The following is a 22,831-nucleotide window of genomic DNA, read 5'->3' as shown; positions in this document are numbered from 1 at the left end:
CGGCGGAGCCGGGCGCCGCGGCTGGCGCTGGCCGCCGGCCTCGGCTCGGTCTTACTCGTCCTCTTCTACTTCCAGAGCAGCCTCAGCCCAGGTGGGTCCGGGAGCGCCGCGCTCTCGGAGGGTCCCCCGGTGGGAGCGGGCGGGCGGAGCGGGGAGCGAGGTACGGCGGGCAGCCCCTTCCTTGCTCCTGGAGCCCCTCGGGTGTCGGCCGGTCCGCGGCGAGCTGAAGTTGTGTCCGCCGGTGAACTGGCCGGGGGTTGCCCATCCCTCGGCTGAGCCCATTGAACTTCGCCGCTGCGCTCGCCCGTGAGCGGCGTTACCGTCCCGGCGCCGCTGTTCTGCAGTGGGACCCGCGTCTCCTTTCTAAGCCTTCTCTGGGGTGGCTGTCCCGTTCGGTGTCCCTGCGGGGCATGAAACAGTGTTCTGTGCGGTCATGGAACTGTGCACAGCTTCGTGCAGCCCTCCCGAGGCTGTGCCGGGGTCGGGACGGGAAAGGGGAGCTGCTCTGTCCCGCAAGTGCCGATTTACACCCGCGGTCACTAAAATTCCTGGGGAATCTGTTTGAATGGCTCAAGGGACTTCACTAGTGTGTGCTTTTAGAAGTTTCTTTCAAGTTGGGAAACAATTCTGAACTAAAATCTAGACCGTTTTGTGTTGGGGGGGTTTAATTTATTTCCCTGCCTTTTTCTGCTCCTTTGGGGAAATTAGTTCCTCTTTCCTAAGAAACGTTATTGGGTAATTCCTGCCGTTTTAACAATGTACTAATGCTTTCTGAGTACAGCAGCAATCCATCAATGGGGCCTTTAGAGCTACATCTTAAAATTCAGAAGACTGACTTGACTGAAACGCTAATGGAATTTTATCAGTATGGACTAAATGAAATGTGATTTCCTTTTATAGGGGCTGCTCCATCACTTTAATGTGTTTTTTTCCTAAAAATAAAAAAGGCATAACTTGTTGGCTGAGTAAGATTGAAAAGAGTTGGGTTTCAGTGAGCATTTGTTATTTCTAGATGAGCATGCGAAGTTTGTCAGATGAATTCAGAAATCCCAGAAGACCATAATCAGTATTGTATTCCTTGGTAACTTTTTCTGTTTTTAAGGAAATGATTTATGCATCCTATTTTAGTATTGGGGCTGCTCAGTAAAAAGTGCGGTGTTGAATCAGCTTTAATCTCCAGGGGTGCTAATGAAGAGATGATTGTGTTTCACACTGGATATGCTTTCTAGCATCTGACTGGAAAACGTGTCTCTTTTCAGGGCTCTGGTTTTCAAAAATGAGATTCTGCTGGTCTGAGTCAGCAGAACTTTCTGTGCTTGGTTGACTTTAATTCCTTACCTGATCTCAACACGGTTTCACACAGAGTTCCCGTGAGGTTGGAGCAAACCAGGGTGATGGTAATGGTGGTGGTGTCTCACGAGATGTGGGAGGGAATTTGGGTCTGGAATGCTACCTTGAGAAGCTGAGGCTTTGGGAAATGCAACGCCCTGCGAATCTGTTCTTTCACGTGGGCCAAGTGTGGCTTCTGAAAGTTCCCATAGGTGGTGACAGGTCTGAGGTAGGGATCTCCAACTACTGCAACCAAGTAATGTTTGTCACTCAGTGGGAACCCATTTGTGAGGGTGGTGGATGCCCTCTGCAGACTTGCCCCTTTGGGTTCAAAAAAGAGGTGAGTTCAAGCAATATTCATGTTCTCTAACATCGGCTTATTTTCTAGCCACACAGTTCTCTCCCTGGGTCCAGCCTTCATTTTTGTGCCATTTCTTTCCCTTATTATTTTTGCAGTTTACAGTTTTTCCTTTCCTCTTCACGTCAGTGAGAAAAAAGCAGAGGAAAGGTCATTACCATATACAGAAAAGAAGCAAACTAAAGATTGCTTCATTTTTTATCCCAAAGGAAAACAAACTGAGGCCAATTACTTGAATTTTAGAAGTTACAAGTTACAATAACAGGTAAACAATTTGCAAACGAAAATGTCATCTTTAAAGTGATGGCTGCCTGGGGGTTATTTGGAGTTCTAGTTGTCTGGTGTCATTTGGTTTTTATACAATAATGAAGAAAAATGCGAGGAAAAAAAAGCAGCAATGCTAGGAGTTTCCCTCAGGAGCAATCAGATCCTTTCTCTGTCGTTAGCAGGATTGAGCAGGTTGCCTTCCCTGGGCCACCCACAGTCCATGGAACACGCTGAATTAATCCTTGCTAATGGCACATAGAGACCAAACCTTCCTGTGACCAGGACAAGGAATAGAAAATGGGAAGAAAGATAATATAACCAGAAACCTTTAAGCTTGAGAGTGCTAAGGGCTCACTGAGCTCGGGGAGCAGGATTTAACTGCTCTGTTTGCATTGCCCACTTGTAACTCCATCCGGACAGTTGTATGCCAGAGTGGTTTGCACTGAGCTCCATGGCTGTGCTGGAATAAGGCTTTCTTGTTCTGCCTCAGGAACACCCACACACCAGCCTGGGCTGAAATAACTCTGCTCCTAGATGCCACTGAGTTGGTTATTTTGGTGGTGGGCTGAATTTGTTTGTACTGAAGTCAGTGGCAGAATTCCCTGTTGTACCTCCTGGAGGCAGGAATGGGCTTGGTGTGTTTGCCAGAGGGGTGGGACAGCTCTCGGTGCTCCACACGGAGATGGGCTTGAGTGCCCTGACTTCGTGGCCCTGGTTGTTTTCTGTTGCCTTTCCTTCCTGCTGGCTGTACCTGTGAGCAGACACGGGGGCTGTAGTCCCAGCTCTGCCCTGGCCCTGGGGTGCAGCTGTGCCATGGACTGTTCTCTGCTCGCTTCAAGTGGGTGGTGTCCTGTCTGTCCTGTTGGCCATCAGCTGTCCCGCTCCAGGCTCGCAGATACGTGGCCAAGGGCAGGATGTCTGCGTAGCAGGAAGGTGTTGAAGTGGTGCTGAGCACACTGGCCACTGGACCTTCCACACCCTGCCACAATGAATAGTTCAGGGGTTTACCTGGAGCAGTCACCTTTCAACACCTCCTGCGCCATGGGCAGGTGCACTCACCTCTCAGAAAACCTCATGCCATCTCAGCTGGGCTCAGGGAGTGATGAGGGCCGTCAGGAGGCCTTGGCTTTACTGGTGCCACCCTACAGCCATCCAGGAGATCCTGTGTGGCCTCGGCATGATCGTCATCCGTCTTCTGAGTTGATGTTCCTCTGCTGTTCCCTGCAGGAATAGCACACCGTTAGCTGTGCTGACTTGTGCACGCTGTACATTTTCTGCATAGAGGTGAGAATACGCAGCGGGGCTCTCAGGCTGGTGTTTCATCTCACTCTGCTGGCAGCACATCTAGGCTGGCACAGCAGGAGATACTGGAGGCTGCCATTCCTTGTCTACATCAGAGCTTTGGTCACTGCTGTTCTCAGGGGGACCACACTGATTTTAGCAAGAGTGGGGGAGGCAGGATGACTCTGCTAGTACAGATGTGGGATAGAGGGAAGGGGGAACATGTGAAGGAGGTCGAGGGAGGTGAGTGGCAGATCCTAAGGCCCTGTGTTCATCTGGTCTGAGGTTTCTGCAGGCCACTGCTCTGGGGCCACCCCAATGGTATGTCTTTGGGGCAGCCGTGAGTAGGCAAATTGCACTGACATCCAGAAAGCTGGCAGATTTTCTCCAATAAGAAAGAAGGAAAAGCTCTCAATCTCAAAGTGCTCCTGTATTTCTGCTCTGGCTCTGTCCGTCTGCAGCATCCAGCTGTTGTTTCTTAGGTCTTTTTAGCAGCACTTGCTCAACGCTGGGTTCTGCACTCCCCGTGTTGTTTTACAACCTGCTGTCAGCACAAGCTGTTGGACCTCACGGGGCTTTGCAGGTGAGACATACTCAGCCTTTGGTCTGACTCTCACAAGGAGAGATACCAGAAGTGCCAAGGTTGTGATACTGTTTCAGAAAGCTTTCCAAGTTAGAAAGCAGCAAGAGCCCTCTCTCCATCCTGATCTTCTCCTGTATCAACTAGCTGGATCTCCTCGGGGCACTGAGGAAAGCCTTCTCCAACCACTCCTGGAGTGGAGGTACCCCTTCACCAGCCTGAGAGAGAAGGGTTGGGGTGTTGCAGGAGGATGAGCAGCAGTGCCACAAGCCACAGCAACACATGTAGCAGATACGACAGGTAGGAAACTGCCTCACCATTTTTGTGTGTTTCTTAGCCCTCTGATGTGCCAAGGTGGATATGGAAGACACCACTGCCACCACTCTCTGCCAATTCTCAGGTGGTTTCAGTTGCCCAGCCCAACACCCCTCAGCACCAGCAGGTCTTGGAGAAACTCTTGCTTCTCATTGTTCCAGATTTATTGATCTCAGTCAGCTCCATCTCTGTGCCTGAAGATTGGTCCCTTCAGGGGAGTACAAATTATTATAGAGATTATAGAGTTGATCAGTGATTTGACCCGCAGAGCCCTAGTCCCTGAACCTACAAGTGCACCTAGACCTGGAGTGAATGGAGATAAATACACACTTAAATATTAGCAGACCTTTCTAAACCAGGGATTTTTTTTTTTTCCCAGAACAGGAAAGAGCTTATTTTAGGCCTCAGGTCCTCCCCATTGTTTAAAGGTATTTGGAGGCTGAAATTCAGCCGCTGCCTTGGGACGTGCGCAGCCAGCGAATGCTCTGAGCCTGGGTCGTGCCTGCAGCTGGCTGACACATGTCCTCAGCCTTCCAGATAAGGAGGGCGATGCTGCTCTTACCCTGGCTAAGGCTGCAAGTACAGGCTGGGATGAAAAGTCTAAGACACCCTCAGATGGTGTTGGTTTTCTTTTCTTTGTTTTGGTCATGGGGCAGTTTTGCCCAGCTCATTTTCCCAGTCACAGTCATGATGCCCAGGATGCAGCCCCTTCCTTTTGAGGAGCCAGTACTCGAAGTACAGAAACAATTTGTCAGCCAAGATGTTGGCAAACACAGGCTGGAAGGCCTCAGATTTGCTGTGTTTGGAAAAGACATGAAATGCTCCATCCATGACCTGTCAGGGTAGAAAAATCCACCCAGTCTGGTGCTGAGAGCAGGACAGTAATGAAGCCCATCTGCTCCCAAGGGCCGGGCTTTTCATGAGGAATGCTTTCTCTTGTCCTTCTTGGCTTTATACAGTTTCCTGAGAATCTCTGATACGTGCAAGAGATTTTGGAGGGGAAAGGAGTGGGCTTAGCACACCCGGAGTTAACTCTGTCCCCACAGGAGAAATTCGTATCCCAGTGGCTCTGCTGACTGGATCCAGCATCTCCTGGCCTCGCATTCCTCTGGCATCTCAGCCTGGCTGTTTCTGTCTGGCAGCACGATGCACCTGCACCCACTCACAAAACTACAGTATCCTGCAAAAAGTACTCCACAAAAACATCACCAGTAGGACTTTTGCCTGTGTTGGTTCAGGTCAGTGAGGTCCGAGGCTGGGAGATGAGTGCTCATGCAGTGGCCAGGGCTCTCCTAGGGGTGTTGGAATTTGTTATGGGCTTGGTTTTCCTTCTTGGTCCTTGCTTCCTGCAAGCATCTGAATGGAGAGCATGACAAACCCTCCATCTTAATTCCAGTGCAAACACAGCTGTCTGTCCCAGGATTCATTATCAGAAGCCAAGAAACTACAAAGGCATTAGGTACTTAACTCCCAGTACTCCCCCTTGGAGCTGAGTACCCAAAGAAGAGTTTAACTCCCCAAATACTTCTGAGGGGCTTAGGAGGGATGTTTCACTTTGAGGCTTTGAGGCGTAGCTGGGCAAAAGCCCAAAACTTGCCTTGTTCAAAGGCAGTTAAGGACTACTACCAGTCTGAGCAGGGGGAAACATCTCACTGAGTAGCTCTGGTGGCCTGAAAGGCCCGGGTTTAACACTGTTGTGCCTTGGTCCTGCCTGCACAGTACAGCTTGCACTGAGAGTGAAAACAGGGACAAATGGACCTGCCCTAGGAGCTGGAGGTATTTTTTTCCCCCAGTAAAATTCTTCATGGATGGAGGAGAACGACTGGTCTCAATGGGGAGTTGAACGCCACATTCCCAGTCTCTGCTGCCCAGTTCAGACCAGTCTGCTCTCTGCCATACTTGCACCTGTGCCTGCAGAGCTTGCAGTGCTGTAAACTGGGACACCCTGTCTCTGTCTCCTGTCTGGATCTGCAGCTATGGGACAGGTCTGTATTCAACCACAAGCTCTCTGCAATTTCCCCACTGATTCACACAGGTCTTTTAATTTTTCCCTTCTTCAAATACAACCCCCCGCCTTGGCAGTAAAATCCTCCCAGCAGGGCTGGATGGTGGGAGGTATTGCTAAATGACCCCTATATATGCTGCTGCCCTATGAGGTTGTCCCCCATCCCTGATGCTCATTTCCAGATATGGGATCCTTGCTTCATGGCTGGCTGTTGTGGTTTATTCCAGCTATGCCAGTTTTTGCTGTTGCAGGTTTGTACCCCATGTCATTCTAATAAATTACCCATTCAAGTCAGTTCTAGAGCTCTGATAAATAGGGTTCAACCCCCAAATGTCTCTTCTTTGTCTGTTCTCCATTTCCCAATTGCCTGTGGCTTCCACTGGGAAGCCAAATTTCAGTCTAAGTTAAAGCCCTACACGGGCAAAGGTGGGAAGAAAGAGTTTCTCTGTATCCCCGGGAGCTGGGTGGCCACTGCTTGGATAAACTCTTCCTGCATGTCCTTCACAGGAGATCACTCAGTGTAGGAAATAGCACTGGGCCATAGGGCTTGTTTGGTTTCTCTTACAGTGCAATGAGCTGGGGAGCAGAGATGATGCTTCATTCGTTGTGTTGGAAGGAGAGCGTGATGCTCTGAGAGACACCCAGTGTGCATGGGGACAGGGAAGGGAAGGGGAGCCAGAGGACACAGTGTGAGAAATGGCTCTGTGTGACTTGGATCCTGGACACAAATGATATCAGCGTTGCCACTGCAAGGCTCATGCTGTCAGGAGCCCTGGTGTGCTGGCTGCTCAGCAGATGGGCCTGCAGCAGCACCAGCCCGACTGTGCAGGAGGCAGCACGGGTGGTTCCAGCAGCCACCAGCGCCAGTTCCCCTCTGCATGGAGCTGAGCAAGCCCAGGACACCCAGTAGCCAGAGGAACCTGCAGTGACCGACATCCTGAACTGTCACCCCAGCACTTCACGACCCACAGATCTCTGCTCCCCTCTTGCTGGGCTGGACCTGTCAGAGCTCAGTAGTGCCCCAGGTGTGCTTTCAGTCTGAGCCCCTCAGACAGGACAGCGATTGCAAAAAGCAAACACGCACACACTGCCCTGTGCACACACACTCCCCTGCTGCTGGCACATTGGTCTCTGCATCAGCCCCACACATTGCTGTGACTCGCCCTGGGCAGCTCCCTAAAATACGGATTTTCAGTCTGAAAAGCTGATGAAAGGCTGTGAGAGGGCACCACATGGGCCCAGGGCCACAGCCATGGCATCGGAGCTCCATCTTAGACCTGGTGCTGTGCTTCTGACCTGCCAGCCTGGCAGGACCTGTGGATGTGGGGACATCTTTATGCTGGCTTCTGGTGGACAGGGGGAGGGCAAGTGGGAGGGAAGCTGAGCTCTCTTCCAGCATTTCTTCTGGATGCTACTGAGCAAGTTTCACTTTTCCCCAGACCCTTTGCAGCAGCCCTTATTGGGATGTCTGGGGTCTATAGACTTTTTGAAGGTCCCTGTCTTATAACCCTTGCCACTTCCCACCTTTTAAAGCAGAGGCAAAGATCTGCCTGAATTTTGTTTCTAGACGTGGTGATTCTTGCCTCAGAGATCCTTGCACAAGTCCGCTCCCTTTAGCTTGCTGGGGTGGCACTGAACATAATTAGCTTCAGGGTGTGGAGGTGTCCAGCCTTGAACAGCCAGTGGGGAATTCCTGCAGCCTGTTGGAGGAAGAGGCTGGCTGCTCTACCTGCTCCTGTTTTCCCCATAGTGCCCCTGAGCTCTTAATATCTGGATGAGCTTTGACTAAATAAATAGTTGTAAATTTATGGGCAGGCAGACTGATGGGAATTTGGCTAGGAAGGGCTTGGAGTTGGTCTTTCCTGGAAGAAGAAAGCAGAGTTTCTCTGCTGGTTAGGACTGCAGCGGCTCCGCCACCCTAGGGTTCGGCAGCTACATCCTCAGCTGAGGTGGCTCGTCACTGTCTAGCAGTGCAGGAAAGCCTGGCCACATAACCCACATCCTCTGTCAGCTCTGTGCTGAGAGGACAATCACCATTTGGTGTTGAACATGGTTGAGAGCCTGGTTTTGAGGGTGTGAGTGTGTGTGGATTCAGTGCTGATTTTTCTGTCCCAGTTGAACATGTTGTCCTGTGCCACCTCAGGTCCTTCCCTGTGAGAGCTTCCTGACCTACAGTGGGTCTCTTCAAGCACCAGCCACCCCCAGCCCTGTAGACGGCCCCAGCCTGGCTCTTTTGAGTCCTGGTTGCCTCCAAGTCTGTTGGCATGTCCTGCCTTCTCTCCACCTTTCCGGTGATCCCTGATACATTGGAGCAGTGAGTGGCAAAGGTGCTCCCAGCAGTGCTGCATCTCTGGTCGCTGTCACCAAGCCCTCATCACTGACCTGTCGGGGTGGTGTCACACTGTGGGGCTGTTTTGGCAGCTGTGAGATGCTGCAAACCACAGTGCCCCAGGTCTGTGTTTGGTGTTGTGCTCGGGAGAATCTGTTATGTGGCCGTGTACACAAACCCCTGAGCATGGATGCTGAGACCTGCTGTGCTGAAGAAGCACCTGATTCTGGTGAGACCCAGCTTTTTCACAATTGGACTTAATTTTCACAGACTCCCTCAGAGCAGTATCCAACTGGACTTGAGCTGTTTTCTCCCCAAAATGTGTCTCTGAAGGTGTTGCTGCCTCTACAGTGGCTCAAGTCACAGATGAGGAAGACTCTGGCCTGGGCATGGCAGATGGGCAGGTGCTGGTGTCTCTACCCATGGTGCTTGTGCAAGGAGATGTGCCATTGAATGTTTTGGATCTTCACAGCAGTGCACAGGGCCCGTAGGTCCCTTCCCATCAGCTTTTCACCTGTGATATGGAGGAATGCTGAGGCCGTGAGTCCTGGCCTCCAGTCACAATGTGCTCACAGCTTTTCCTTCTCCATGTAAATGCCACTTGATTTATAGCCCTCCATCTCCTGGCTGCTTTCCCAGCTCTTTCAGGGAGGGAGCAGCAGCAGGTTTGAGCCATTCCTTGCAGTGCTCTCTCTCCCTACAAGTTTGCAGCCTCACTGCTGATGTGGAACCCAATCCAAGCCTGCTCTCTGGCCAGATGTTGCCTCATTGACCTCGCAGGAAGATGGGTAATATCGACATGAGGTTCAAAGGTGATGTTTGTTTGGAGCTGCTGAGTGTGGTGTCTCTGGGGCTGCCTTGCCTGTTCCAGAGGGCTTTCTTCAAAGCAGGGACCTGAGAAATCAGCACAAACTAACTGGAGGTCAGAAGCTCCTCAGCAGTTCCCCACCCCCATTTGTACTGTGTTGCCCTGCAAGCGTGTGGCTCTGCCTGCCATGGGAGTGTCTCTGCACTGGCAGATTTCCCCATGACAGGATAAGGCAGCGAGTTCAGTCCTGCACGTATCTACAGAGCCAGGCCCTTCCTTTTGGCAAGGGTGCAGGGGTAGCATATTCACAGCTGGGTCTCTTCCAAGTTTACTCCTGGCAGTATCAGGGATATTGATTTCCCTTTAGCTTAATAGCATCAGCAGACACAGGCGCTGTGAGACCCAAACAAGGCTGATCTGATGCTGGTGGAGTTTTGCATCAGTAGCCCATAGCTGCTGCTGGGTGGGGTAGATACAAGCCTTCCAGTTCCCTTCTTCCTGAGGTCCCCATCAGAACTTGCTCACTCCCTGTGAAAAGGAGAGAGATGTCCCCAGAGCCAACAGCCACTCTCAGGAAGGGTTAAATCCAACAGCCACTCAGACAAGCAGCTACCAGTGATGCTGCATCCGTTGTGCCTCAGAGCTGCTATGGCACTGGAGGTGTTTGTGTCCTCTGCTGAACATGCTGGCTGGGGAGACAGGGCTCTTTGGTGGCCTCAGGCAGTGGTCATTACTAAATGCAGCAGAAGTAGGCACAAGGGGCCATGTGGTGGGACCGTGTGTGCTGGAAATGGTTCTCAGAGATGGTTCTCCCTAGTCTCCAGCAGGCTGTAATTTGCTACTCTCCTCCTCTGTGAGCTCGTGCATCCCTTCAACTCTTTGTAAAGCCTCTTATGGTGCATCTTGTGACAGAGTCTCACCAGCTAATGACCTGTGCCATATAGAAAGGCAGGGCACAGCCCCTCGGCTGCCTCTGCTGGGAGCAGAGGGATGAGAGCCATGAAGCAAAGCCTGGGGAGGGATGGCTGCCTGCTGCCCTGGGAAGAGTTTGTTGAGTGTGCATTTTTTCTCAGATCAGCTGATTGAGGCTATCATCAATCCCAGATGCGCAGAGATGAGAAGATGGCTTGAAACATATTCAGCAGGCAAGCTGAGCCATCTGACATGAGGGAGACTCCTGTTTGTTGTACCTGTGCAGGTGGCCTGTGTGCAGAGGGCACAAACAGCATCTGCCCAAACCAGACCTGAGTGCGGGCAGGTTTTGAGCAAGCCCAGCCTGGTCCCCTGCACGCTGGCCTGCCGTGGCCTCAGCAGCTGAGCAGGAGGCAGCAGGCTGGTGCAGATGGTCTCTTGGCTTGGCAGCTCTGTGGTGCTGTGTGAGCAGCTGTGGGCTGCCTGAGCCTGCCCGGAGATGGGGGCCTACGGACACCACATGAGCGGGATTTTAGGGAGAGGTGGATCTCTGGTGCAGCCTTGCCCAGGGACTATCAGCCGCTGTCCATCCAGGCAAGGATCCCTGCCTTGGCACTGCTGCTGCAAGCCCTTCTTCTGCAGTTCCTTCGGGCAGCAGGCTGCAAAGGAGGAGTTTATTGACAAGGAATGGAAATGCTGGCAGTTCAGGCTTGTACTATAAATGCAGGCAGCCAACTGGGGCCAGGAGAATGACAGGCATAATGGGGAAGAGAAATTGCTCTTGGAAAGCTTCTAGCTTGGCTTATAGGAGGAATTAACCATTTGAAAACAGAAGATTGCATGGTACTTAAACACAAATACTTTATTTGCTCACAGAGACCGTGTTCCTGCTGGATATTGTTAATTTTCTGTTTCCTATAAAGATCTTAACTGCAGTCATTGTGACAGCAGAGACCTAGGGACATTGCCCCAGCAAAATGCATCCCTCCACCTCAAATGCCTGTGGTCTTTCTATTAAACCTTCCTGGCATCTGCCTCAGGCTGGTACCAGGTGACCAGAGGCTCCTGCTGCTGAGGAGACATGAAGGTTTAGGAACAACCACTGAATGGGGCAGAGTGTCCAGACCAGCTGCCATTGGCTCTGTTCCTAATATGATCCCCACAGACCATGCTGGGGCATTTGGCAGGCTCCTTGAAGCAGCTGGATTCCTTCTCTCTCTTTCTGCATGATTTATTGTGAGCTAATCCTATCACTGTCACCGTTTTCCATCACTTGATTAGTTTCTCTGGCTGATCCTTGACTCAACTTGAATAAATGGGAGTAAGAAGGCCTTCCTTGAAAAACAGAACCTGAGCCATCTCCACCTCTAGGCAGGAGAGAGCCACACAGCCAAGGCCCAGCTGTGCCAGCCCCTGTGCCTGGTTATGGCTGGTAGCATTGTGATGGTCCAAGAGGTGTCATCAGTGAGAAATGAAGAAAAATTATCTTTAGAAACATAAAGGCAAAGGAAGCTGTGCAAGAAAGCGGGAGCCAAAAGAGGAAAGAGCTTTCATGAAGCTTTATAGAAAACAAGGAGGTTCTTTATGTAATTTTAATATCTTCTAATGGCAATGGCAATAACTTCTTCCTAAGTAAACCTTCCAGGATCTCGAACATCAAGAGTAATGCACAAGTGGTTTTAAAGCATGTCCAGAAGCCAGATCTCTGAATCAGTCACTTCTGGAACCGGTGGCAGCCAGTCCCTGCACTGGCTTGGGTACAGCCAGCACTCCCTAAGTAGGCATCTGGCTGAAGCCTGGACAGACTAGGGATTTCAGATTTCAGAAGTCTCTTCCAGGTGGTTAAAAGCTGAGCAGCCTCCTGTTAGGGGAAAAAAAAAAAAAAAAAAAAAAAAAAAAAGGAAAGGCAAAACAATAAAGTTAGAAAGATAAATTATTTTCCTGCCCAATGTGTATGACACGAAGTAGAAATCTAAACTAGTGCAGGATGTTCTGACCCCATGTCACATCAGGAGTTTAATGTTCTTTTTGTAGCAGCTCAAAAAAACATCCATCTGATGACACCCCCTCAAACCTCGCAGTCACCTCTGCGGCTGCTGCCTGAGCTTTGTGTACAGCAGATGGAAGGCAGAGAGGCAGCGCTGGCTGCAAACCCCTCAGTGCTGGATCGTCCCTCAGCCTGTGCTAGCTGCAGAGTGCTGAGTGTGCACTGCAAGTATGAAGCTCTGTGGGCTGGGTTTGTCAGCCAGGCACGAGGAGCAAAACACACGCAAGTCCATTGTCTCTTTTGCCAGGCAAGTGCTCCAGCAGCCTGCTGGGAAGTGCCTCTCCAAAGGGCGATGGTAGGGGCTGCATGCAGGGTCACACTGGCTTGGGTCATCTGGGAGTTCTTGCACGCCTTGGACGGTGAAAAGTCAGCTCCAAGCTTTCCAGTTCCTGCTAAACCTGTAAGAGCATTAATAGAAATGGACAGTGGAGATTATACTGTCAGCAATGCTGGCTGTGTTTCTTTGGAGCACTTTCAGCAGAGATCCCTCTTTTTTTAGTGGTTTGGAGAAAAACCCAAATAGCTCTGAACATTGGCCTGTTGCCTCCCTCCCTCCTATCCCACATCCCACGTGGTACTGAATGGGACACGCAGGCTGTGATGCGGCAGGGGCTGGTCTCACCCAGTCCTGTTCCCAGCCATGAACCGTGCCAAAGGCACAGCAGATCCTGGGGAGTGGGAATGGAGAAGTTGCCTCTTGGAGTGGCAGTTTCTGGATCCTTTCAGTGGAGGAGGCAGTGGTGATGTGGAATAAGGTCCAGTTGTCACGTTTGTGTAGTGACGGCAGTGGCAGCCCCATGTGTGACCTGTCAGAAGGCTCTCTTCAGGTGTGACTGCTCGCAAGGAACATGGCTGGGACGTGTTCAAGCTAAAAGAGAAGGTGCTGAAAAGTTGGTGGCAAGGGCAACAGCCACGAGGAGCCTGTGGCTGGGAAGGGGGTCAGGTCAGCTGTGGGGCTGCTGCCTGTCACACCACCCGCTCAGGAGGCGTCTGTGCTGTTCTTGGCACAGTGGCATTGCCTGCCCCACAAAGGTTACCTCAACACTTCAGAGGCTGGGCTGAGGCATTTTCCGATGAAAGTCGATGTGTCTGCCTGGAGCTGGATCCAGATGGAGAAACCTGAAGTCTGGTGGCACTTGGTGCCAGTGGCACCTTATGCTGCTGGCCACTGCCCCGTGTCTGCTGTCTGTGGTTTTATTGCATCTGGCATGAGTCACTGAGCGTGGAAATGGTTGTGGGTAGGTGACAGTCGTGAGCAAGGGTCACTGCAACCCCAGACTGAGGAAGCAGGGAGCATCCATCTGCTTCTCACAGGCTGGAAACCACGTGAGTGCATCTAATGTGCCTGGGGCTTCTGGGCTGTCCCTATGCCTGTCAGCCCTCAGATTTCTGCGTGAGAGTCCTGCTCTGTGAGTAATTTCCACTGTGTGGTTGGCATAAGTGCCCCAGTATGAGACAGAGAGGTGATGCAGCTCTGCTGCCTCTCCATCCCCCAGTGCAGCATGCCAGGGGCACTCCAGTCCCACGAGCCCCATTTACAGGGGTGCTGCCTGCAGATGACTGTGCACAGATATCAGGGATCTTGGGCACAAGTGGAGGAAGGTGTGCTTGGATTTTTGGTCCCACTTCAGTTTCCTGAGGCTGTGTGTTTCCACCTCCAGACATTCACCACAACCACTTCTCCTTCTGGCAGGCCTGGCTGTTCCCTGTCTGGCTGGAATGAGAGCAGGACATGTACTCACCCCTCTGCATTGCTCTTCCCATCCATCACTTTCCAGAGAGAATAGCTCAGAACCTTCTTCCACGCCCTGCATTGACATTTCCTGAAGGCAGCACACCCCTTGTCCCTCTCTTGCCCATGGGCTGCTGCCTTCCAGCCAGCAGGTCACATCCCTGGAGGAGTGAATGACTTTTCCTGTTAAAGGTGGTGCAGTCCCTCGAGCATGTACATATCCCATGTAAAACAATGACTCATCGTGCCCTCTTTGGAGTGTGTTTCTTGGCTGGAGGAAGGCTGTTGTCAGTGCCAGGGAGCCTGGCTGCCATTACCACCCAGTTGTGCCACACAGCCCTGCCACTCTGGAGAAGCTGCAAGGGGGTGATTGATGAAAACGAGGGTATTATTTTTAGGGGGTGACACCTCCTTTCATCTCCTTCCCAAATGAAGCAATCTTGGACGTCTTGCCCATGCATGCCTCGTAATTGATCCCCAACACCTCCACATCTGAGTGTGTGTAGGAACTGTGTGGTTTGGGGCAGAAAATGCTGCAGAAGGGTTTGTCCCAGGGGATGGTAGCTGTGGAGCATAGGCATTTGGTGGAAGGAGTTTGGAAAATATTCCTTGCCCTCTTGGCTAGGAGGTTTGTACTGCTGTGCCTCCTCAGAAATGAGCTGTGTCACCTCAGTTCAGTGCCTGTGGAGCCTCTTCTGAGAAAGGTGGCTGGGAGGGAGGTACTGGGGTGCTTCAGCAGTACAGACATGGGATGAAAATGGGTCCTGGGCATGGGTGCCCCATCACCCTTTGGGAGCCATCTGTGACTGCTTGGAGTTGGCCTTAAGGAGTGTTTTTCTTCCCAGAAAAACAAGAGTCATTTGTGCAAAAAGGGGAGATGTCTGGGGAGGAAGGTCTGTGTGATAGAGACTGGTAGGAGTCCTCCTCTGGCTCCACAGGAATGGGAAGTGTTATAGCCAGGTACTGGAGAAGAGGAAGATGATGGGCCATTGTGTAGCCTTCCTCCCTCTTCCACACCCCACCCATCATACTGCCCTGAAATGGTACTTCGTCACTGTGGCTAAAACATCACTTCTTAGTCTTCCTGGTGCCTGTGGAGATGCAAAACCACCCTCTCCTGTATGGAAACATGTGCAGGTTCACCTGTCTGAGCTGATGGGAGAGAAGACCTGTCATCCCCTGCTGCAGCTTGTTGTCCGTGGGCTGTTCTCTGTGTAAACCTACTCATGTGCACACCCTGTCTTGCCCCGCTCAGGTTTGCCCTGAGCTGCTTTCCTTGTGGTTTTTCCCCTAGCTTTGTGGGTAACCTCCTCCCAGTGCATCTTTATTTCCAAGTGCTGGGAGGTGAGGGGAGGCGGAGGGGGTTTAATTACTTGGTTTGGCTGTTTCAAGAGAGCTAGGGGGGATGGGAGAAAATGTGCAGCTCTGGGAAAAAAAGCCTGAGCTAAGCTTTCAAGCATCTCTGTGTTGCTGGCACTCAGTTCTGCCTGACCCAGCCAAGTTCTAGTCACTTGGTTTAATTTCTGCTAAATGAAATATCATTAAGTCAAGAGCCACCAAATGGAGTCCCTTTGCCATGGGGATAACCAGGCTGACAACATCCAGGTGCTGGCTGTGCTTCAAAATAGAGTTGTATGGCCCACAACCAAGCTACTTGAGGCAATTTCTGAGCCTGAGAGTTAGGGTGCAGGGCTGGTGACAGACACTTGCCCAGTGGTTTCAGAGGGACAGTTGAGCTTCCTGGTGCCATGCCAGTGCCTGAGGGTTGTGGCTGAACTGGTGACATGGAGGAATGCCACTGAATCATGTGATGGCTTTGCAGGGCACAGGGCTGTACCTGCCTGCTGATCTGCTCAGGGAAGCAGAATCACAGAGGTCCTGCCCTTCTGATGAGCTGCATTAGCCTGGCTGGGTTATCTGGGAAGGACCTGCTCCAGGACCCTTGCAGGGGTACAACCATCCTGGCCCTTGGCTCTGCTCTAATGTCTAAAAATGCTATGGAGCAAGTATGGGGAAGGTCCTGCTGCTCCCCAGGATGCTCCAGGTTGTCAGTCTGCTGTAGGGAACAGGAGGGGAGCTGGCAGGGGAAGGTCTGATGGAGAATTATTCCTGTTCCGTAACAAGTGAGCCGAGACAGACATCTCCAGCAGACTCTCCGCCGCCTGTACCTCAGCAGAGAGACAGGCAGAGCAGGCAGCGCTTTCCAAGGCTTGGCCCACAGAGCTGAGGGCAGGCTGTCAGGAATAGCTTGGGTTATACATTTCTGGCTTGTTCATGAGCAAGGAAAACACTGGAGGAGGCCAGTGGTGGGTCTGCCTGTGACCACACTGCATGGGGCTGTGTTAGGTGGCAGTCTGCTACCTGTGTCAGTGCAGAGCCTCTGCTAGAGGACATTGTCATGAGGCAGAACAGGCTGAACAAGGCATAACTGGGGAGAAAAGCACCCTAAGAAGAGAAGCAATGGTGGGAAGGGCCACGGGGGCATTTCCTGAGCTACAGAGGATGTTGGTTTGGAACAAGAAATGCATGTTTGTATTGTAAATATTAGAGTTACAGAGTTTGAGAGTTGATGCCAGCTCCCCTCCATCACTCTTCCTGCTCACCACTCACTGGCACAGCCCCAGGATGAACAAAAGAGGTCAAGTACAGCATTTGCTCTGCAGGGATCTGTTTGCTGCCACGTGGAAGCTGTGCAAGGTGGGGGCTGTTGTGGGTTGATATCTGAGCTCTCTTCTTGCGGAGTAGTACTGACCCTGGGAGAGGCCCAGGGAAGAGACCAGAAATCATCTCTTCTGGTTGTTCTCCTTAGGGCTGGTTGCTTTTTGCCATTGCCTGTGCTTGTCTGAATATTGCTGTGACATGTTTTCTCTCCCCAAAATTCTTTCTTGTGTATGTGCTCTGCTGCCAGTTACCTGCCAAAATGGGGCATGGATGCTCCCCACTCCCTCTGAGTGTTCTGGGTGCAGACACCTGGGTGAGCCCAGCCACTTACGCCTCCTTACGCTTGCAGCTCCCCAGCAGATGTGGTTGTGTCTGAATTCACAAAGCTGAAGGATGCATTTAAGCAAATCAATCATGTGGCTCGATTAGATTTCTTTTCATTTCTTAAGCTTTTTAATTAAGCCTCTGTTGTCTATATCCTTGACTTTCTAGATGCAGTAAAAATGAGCAGTCACAAGAATCTAAGGAGATTTGATTGCCTCTATGAAGCCAAACATTTGATTTGCTTTTGGAGCTAAAAATTCCCATTCCCAAATCAAAACCTTTCAGTGAGGATTAAAATAGGAATAATTCCCAGAGGTCCTCCCCTAGCTCTGTGAACACCAGAATTGCCACAGTTCTTCACAGCCAAGTATATGATGTGAGAAAGCAAATGGTCACTTATTTGGTCATCTTGTCTGTCAAAGAGAGGTCACTGCCTTCCACAACTTTAAGGCAGTAAGTGAGTCTGGAGTTCTCTGTGGGATTCTGATGTTGGTTTCTCACATCACCATTGTTTTGAGAAGTATCTGTCTTTTAAAAGAAAACCAAAACAACAAGCAATAATCAGCCTTTGTGAGTAGGCAGAAATTAAGGAAATGTGTTCTCCACCAGTAGGAGCCCAAGCATAAAAGCCAGAGCTTCCTAGCAGTAAAGTGCTTTCTGAAGACAGCCCTGTTTGGCCCTATAGCTCTGATCCTTCCAGGCAGGGCTCTTCATGTGGACCACTGAACACTGCCCAGGAGTTCAACTGGTGCTCCCATGTGGGATTTCTTGGCCTCCATGTCCTGGACCATCCTCATGTAGTCTGGGTTTCTAGCTGCATGTCCCAGTCTTTGCTATCAAACCAGAAGGGAAAACTGAGCTCAGACTGCAAGAACTTTCTGGATCCATCACTGCTGCTGCCAAACTCTTTTTTATTTTTCTCCTTTTTTCCTTTTTTTTGTTCTGCTTGGATGTTAAAATCAAAACATGGACAGATTTAGCAGCCGATGACTGCAGCTAGGGTTTGGCTTTGACTAGCACAGTCACAATATCTTCTCAGAAATTCTATGGCAGGATCCTTCTCTGTATCTCTTGGGTGTGTTATTTCAGTAGTGAGGAGCCTGTCTTTGTGGAGCAGTATCTTTGTGGTCAGGGGTGAGTGAGTCGTCACTGCTGTGACTGAAGCACTCACTCATTGTCCCTGGCAGGTCCTGGAGAGGAGTCAGCAAGGTCTGGAGAAGCTCATTGCTGTGCCCACAAAGAGATCCAGGTCCTGATTTCTGCCTCTGTCAGTGACTGACTTAAAACAAGTGCTAATCCCTGTACACCGTAGAGCTCTGGGCGTTGTTTACCCTTCTGGTAATACAGTTATTTGTTTCCCACTGTACACTCTTCTTTCTCCCATGAATGCAGTTCAGCTGCACACATGGCATGTGTGCCAGGCAGACAGCTCCTGTCACCAGTCCTTTTTCCTTTGTTCAAGTCAGAATCCATCAAAAATATCACCTTCATTTTCAGAACTTTTTCTTTGGTGTGAGAGAGAACATCCCCTTCTGAGAGAGTCTGCCCTGAGAACTGAGTCTTCCTACAGAACAAAGCACCTCTCCCACTGACCTGCTGGCATTTGCAGGCTGTAATTTACACTGATCATGTCAGGCACCACAATTATTTTTTTCTCTTTTTTTAGGTTTTGCGCAGACACAACAGGAAGCAAAGCTGGGGCTGCGAGACGGCAGTGGGGAGGCCGTGGTGGGGTCAGGATTAGCTCCTCAGGGCCTCTGGGGTGCCTGCTCATGTGCAAGTACATGTGCTGTCTCTTTACTTCCCTTGGCTGGAGACCACTGGATCTCCTCCAGGTGTTAACCCTCTCCAGTGTTTCATATTGGAGACCACACGTAGAGTTTTTGGCTCCTTGTGGCCCCAGGGTCCAGCCTGGAAAATATCTGAAAGCTTCATCCTCCAGCCCAAAATGAGTTAGGATTCTTCCTGTTGCATCCCAGCCACTGACTCTGACCAATCTGGGGTTTCCAAACCTCTTCCTATCTGGTACCTGAGCGAATGGGCATGATGATGTCCTGCATGTGAAACACCTCCCATCCTTCTCTGCTGGCCTGTTGAAGGGGCAGTCGCATCCCGGCTCAGCTCATACACACATCCCACCCGTGCAGCCTCCCATGGTGCAGCAGGTCCTGGGGTCACCTGGTCACCTGGCAGCGCTTCTCAGCAGCTCTGGATCTGCCTCGGTCCCAGGAGAGCAGAGCTGTCAGTGCTGCAGGTGAGGGTCACCAATGCTATGGGTAATACCATATGGATAATGCTTTCTTTTGCTGCGATGGCAAATATCTCACCTGATTTGTTTCAGGGCTTCATTTGCCTTTTTTTATGACTGTCACACTAGCAGTTGATGGCCCAGAACTAATGCATCTGGGACCTCCTGCCACTTCCAGCACCAAAGTAGCAGAAACTGCTGAATTCCAACATTGTGAAATTAAAGGCTATTAAATTTCCACTCCCCTCATCCAGGAAGAACTTCAGGTCCCCTGTTGGTCTTTCAGTCTCTTCCTGCCATGGCAGCCTTTCTCAATTCTTTCTCCATCATCAGTATCTTTCTGGTTTTATGTCAACTCCTTCTCAAAGTATTAATCCCAAAGCCAGTCTGGGAGGTATATTTCTAGAAATCTGCCCTCTGCCCAGTATTTCTCATTTCAGTGCCACTTGCTTTCTCATTGCTCGTGATCTTTACAGTTCACCTTCTAAACTTCATCCTCTCTGACTGAAGTCCTTGTTTCCTGTGCTGTGTTGCTTCTCATGTACTGTGTGTATCTGGGTGAGGATCTACCACATGGCTTGATCTACAGAAACAGCTAATTTTATTTACAGACAAGTTTGCTTGGGTATGAGCAGTGCCTGGTAAATGCCATGTTGATTTTCATTCTAAATTATTTATTATCCAGTTGCACCCACATCTTTTAATTGCTTTCTTTCCTTCAGACTGTTTTCTAAAGCCTGGGTAATGCTGATGTCAGCCTAGCAGGCTTGTTGCTGCCTGAATCCTGTCTCCAAGCCAAACTCTTCAATTCACGCACTGGATTTGCTGTTGTGGTTGCAGAGAACCTCCCTCCCTTATTAAGGGTCTCTGCAGCCAAAACAGCATATTCTTTCAGTGCTGCTTCCAGAAGTCTGGAATTGGCATGATCCAGTCTTTCCCTCACTTCACACATGTCTGGCTGTCTTTGCAATCAGCTAGTACACCTAAATGTTCACAGCTTTAAAATCTATTCCCTTTTCCAAGGACAGCTGGCAAGACATTGAAGCCCCAGATCCTGCTTCGGTCTTGATGTCACCCACTGCAGGAGAGTAGCTTCAGCTGTAATGGGACAGCACTGAAATCTGGGCTACAGGAGGGAAGAAGGGAGGAAGTGTGGCATCTTTTTAAGCTCCAAAAGAAAGTCTGAAAGCCCTTGTAGCACAGGAGACTCAAAAATGTGCCTGAGCTTCCTTTCAGGCGCATCTTATTCAGTGATTTCTGGTCAGTGTCCCTGCCTCAGCACAGTGGTTTTGGTCTCCTGCTCCACGTCACTCCTATTCCCTTGCCTCATCATTTGAAGATTCAGAGGACAGATACTTCCTTCTGCTTGTCTCAGTGAAAAACACTTCAGATTTGGATCATGGACATGCACTGTGTTGATACTTCTCACCCAAATAGTGATCCTGCACTTGCCAAGGGTTGGTGGTTTTTCTGCTTTAGAAAGTTGATATGCCTTGGCTAAGTGATGTCCCTGCTTTCAGATGCAATTGTGGCAATGCTAAATTGCCAAGGATTACCACTGCGTGTGGTGGAATCTGGAAACCTCGGCAACAAGCTATAAAGTCAGGAGAAGAGCCAGGATGTGAAGATCTTGGCAGCTCCTGCATGATGGAATATCCTTCTGTACTCAGGGCCATGGCACCAAAACGCAGCACAAACCATTAATTCATCACATGATACTCCCTCCTCAACACCATTTATTTCAGTACTCCTTGGCCTTCCCAAACTTCTTGGGAGTTCCAGGGGCATTCTAGATATGGGTAAACCATAAATGGGATGCTTGACTCACTCTCAGCATGAATGAGTGGAGTAGGAGACATGTGTAAATTCCAGCCAGTGTCTGGCAACAGGGAGGGCTGAGACAGGACTGTGTGAGCAGTGGTGCTGCAGCTGGTGGGGCTGAGGGGTGGTGAACAGGGGGTGGCCACAGCTTGGGGTCATGGGGCAGGGCTGTGTTGGGTGTCAAAGGCTGATCTTAGTGGGGTGGACTCCATTAAATCACTGTCTACAGCCTGCTGCTGGCTCAAACGGGTTGCAGCAGCCCTGGCCTGCCTACCGCTGTGACAGCCAGGTGATCCCAGATGTTTTGGGGATGCTTTGGGCACAGACAGCCTGGACTTGTCTCTGTTCACACACCTGCAGCCGCTCTGACCCAGCCTTATGGAGAATGGACATTCCATCCCATGGGACACAGTGGATGCTGCCGTCCTCATGCACCGACGCTTCATGGAGCCATGCAGGGCCGCAGCTGCATCTGCCCCTCTGCCACGGGGCTTAACTCTGGCTCCAAAAGTCACTGTCATGGCCCAGCCAGGATCCCGGCTGCCTTTCTCCTCGGGATGCCGTGTGTAGTGCGAGCAGACAGTTTCTGAGCAGGGAGACTTCCTGCAGTGGAGCCTTGTAATAACCAAAACCCTGCTGCTGGGCCAGGCCTTGCTCTGAAGGCTTTGGCAGCACGCGGGGCACGGATGGTGTCATCGCTTTGGAGCGCGCAGGCCGTCAGGATGCGGCCAGCACCGGTGTCTTCCCCTGCCAGCTCAGCACTCCCGGCCTCCTCCAGCTGCACGGGAGCAGCCTGGCAGGGATTTTTTTCCATTTTTTTTTTTTTCCCTCTCTTCCCCTTTTTTTTCTGGAACCCTGTACAGCCAGAGCATAGCAGGGATCCTAGGGCGTTTGCTGCTATCCAGAGAAGATGCCTTGTTCTCTGCCAGATCTTGCGCTGGGGAAGGGCTGGAGGAAATCCATTCTGCAACGTTTCTGCTGGGGCTGTTGGCAAGAGCCCCGTGAGGTGCAGCAGCCACTGGCCAGACTGGTCCCTCTGAAAAGAAGAGGACTAAAGAGGTCAGAGCATGGCTGTGATCTGCCTGACCTCTGCTCCCTCCCCACTTTGCTGCAGATTTGCCTTTTGTTGAGCCCAAAGAGCCTCCTGCCGAGCCAGCGCTCCTCCAGGGGCCATGACCTGACGCTGCTACAGGCACTGAAGCCTTTCCCTGGGACATTTCCATGCCGCTCTGAGCAGCACCAGCACGAGCTATTTGCATTTCTAGCAGCCTTCAGTCAGCCTGAACCACCCGGGGTTTGCTTCTGTCCCGGTGAGGAAGGTTCTGGCTGATGTGCCTGTTAATCTCGAAAACAAACGCCTCCACATTGTTTTTACTAAATATAGGAGCAGTGTCTGCTGCAAGGTGCTGCTGGCAGACCTCAGCGGGGTCACAGTCCTGCATCCAACAAGAGTTTATCAGCCCCAGCCAAAGGGGAAAGGGGCTCAAGTTTAGTGTTCTCTGTTTGCAGATGTGAGCTGCAGTGAGTTGAGTTTTCAAGGTCGATCTCATTCCCTGCCATTTGCAGAGAGCTGAAAATGTGGAACACCTGGAAATGTGAAACGGGGCTCCTCTGGGATGAGCATCTCAGCCCAGCACTGTACATTGGATTTTCTGCTTATCTCCCACTGGCACAGATGCCATTTCACCCTCCTGTGGGGTAACTGATATAGAGGATTGAGGAAGAAACTGTACCTTCTCGTCGAGTCACATCTTGATCAATCCAGTGCTGCAGGAAGTGTCATTTCCCACAGACGCGCAAGCGTACAGGCACTG

At 50.9% G+C, this 22,831-nt stretch overlaps 1 protein-coding gene across 2 annotated transcripts in view; it reads left to right on the top strand.

Annotated features, from left to right (window-relative positions):
• The window catches only part of CHST13 (carbohydrate sulfotransferase 13), a 70,899-nt gene that overhangs the window by 41,734 nt on the left and 6,334 nt on the right, over positions 1-22,831 (top strand). Inside the window, exon 1 of one of the 2 annotated variants that reach the window (XM_042016810.1) lies at positions 7-91. The exons of the other annotated variant lie outside the window; for it this stretch is intronic. The gene's annotated coding sequence lies outside the window, so the exon portion shown is untranslated. Of the gene's footprint in view, positions 1-6; positions 92-22,831 lie in introns of those variants that run through there. 2 annotated transcript variants of the gene reach the window in all.

Source organism: Corvus kubaryi, unplaced genomic scaffold, assembly GCF_017639235.1.
Source record: "Corvus kubaryi isolate FWS band 111438036 unplaced genomic scaffold, C.kubaryi_AGA036_p1.0 136, whole genome shotgun sequence".
Lineage (NCBI taxonomy): Eukaryota > Metazoa > Chordata > Aves > Passeriformes > Corvidae > Corvus > Corvus kubaryi.
This window is presented reverse-complemented; position numbering and strand designations above follow the sequence as displayed.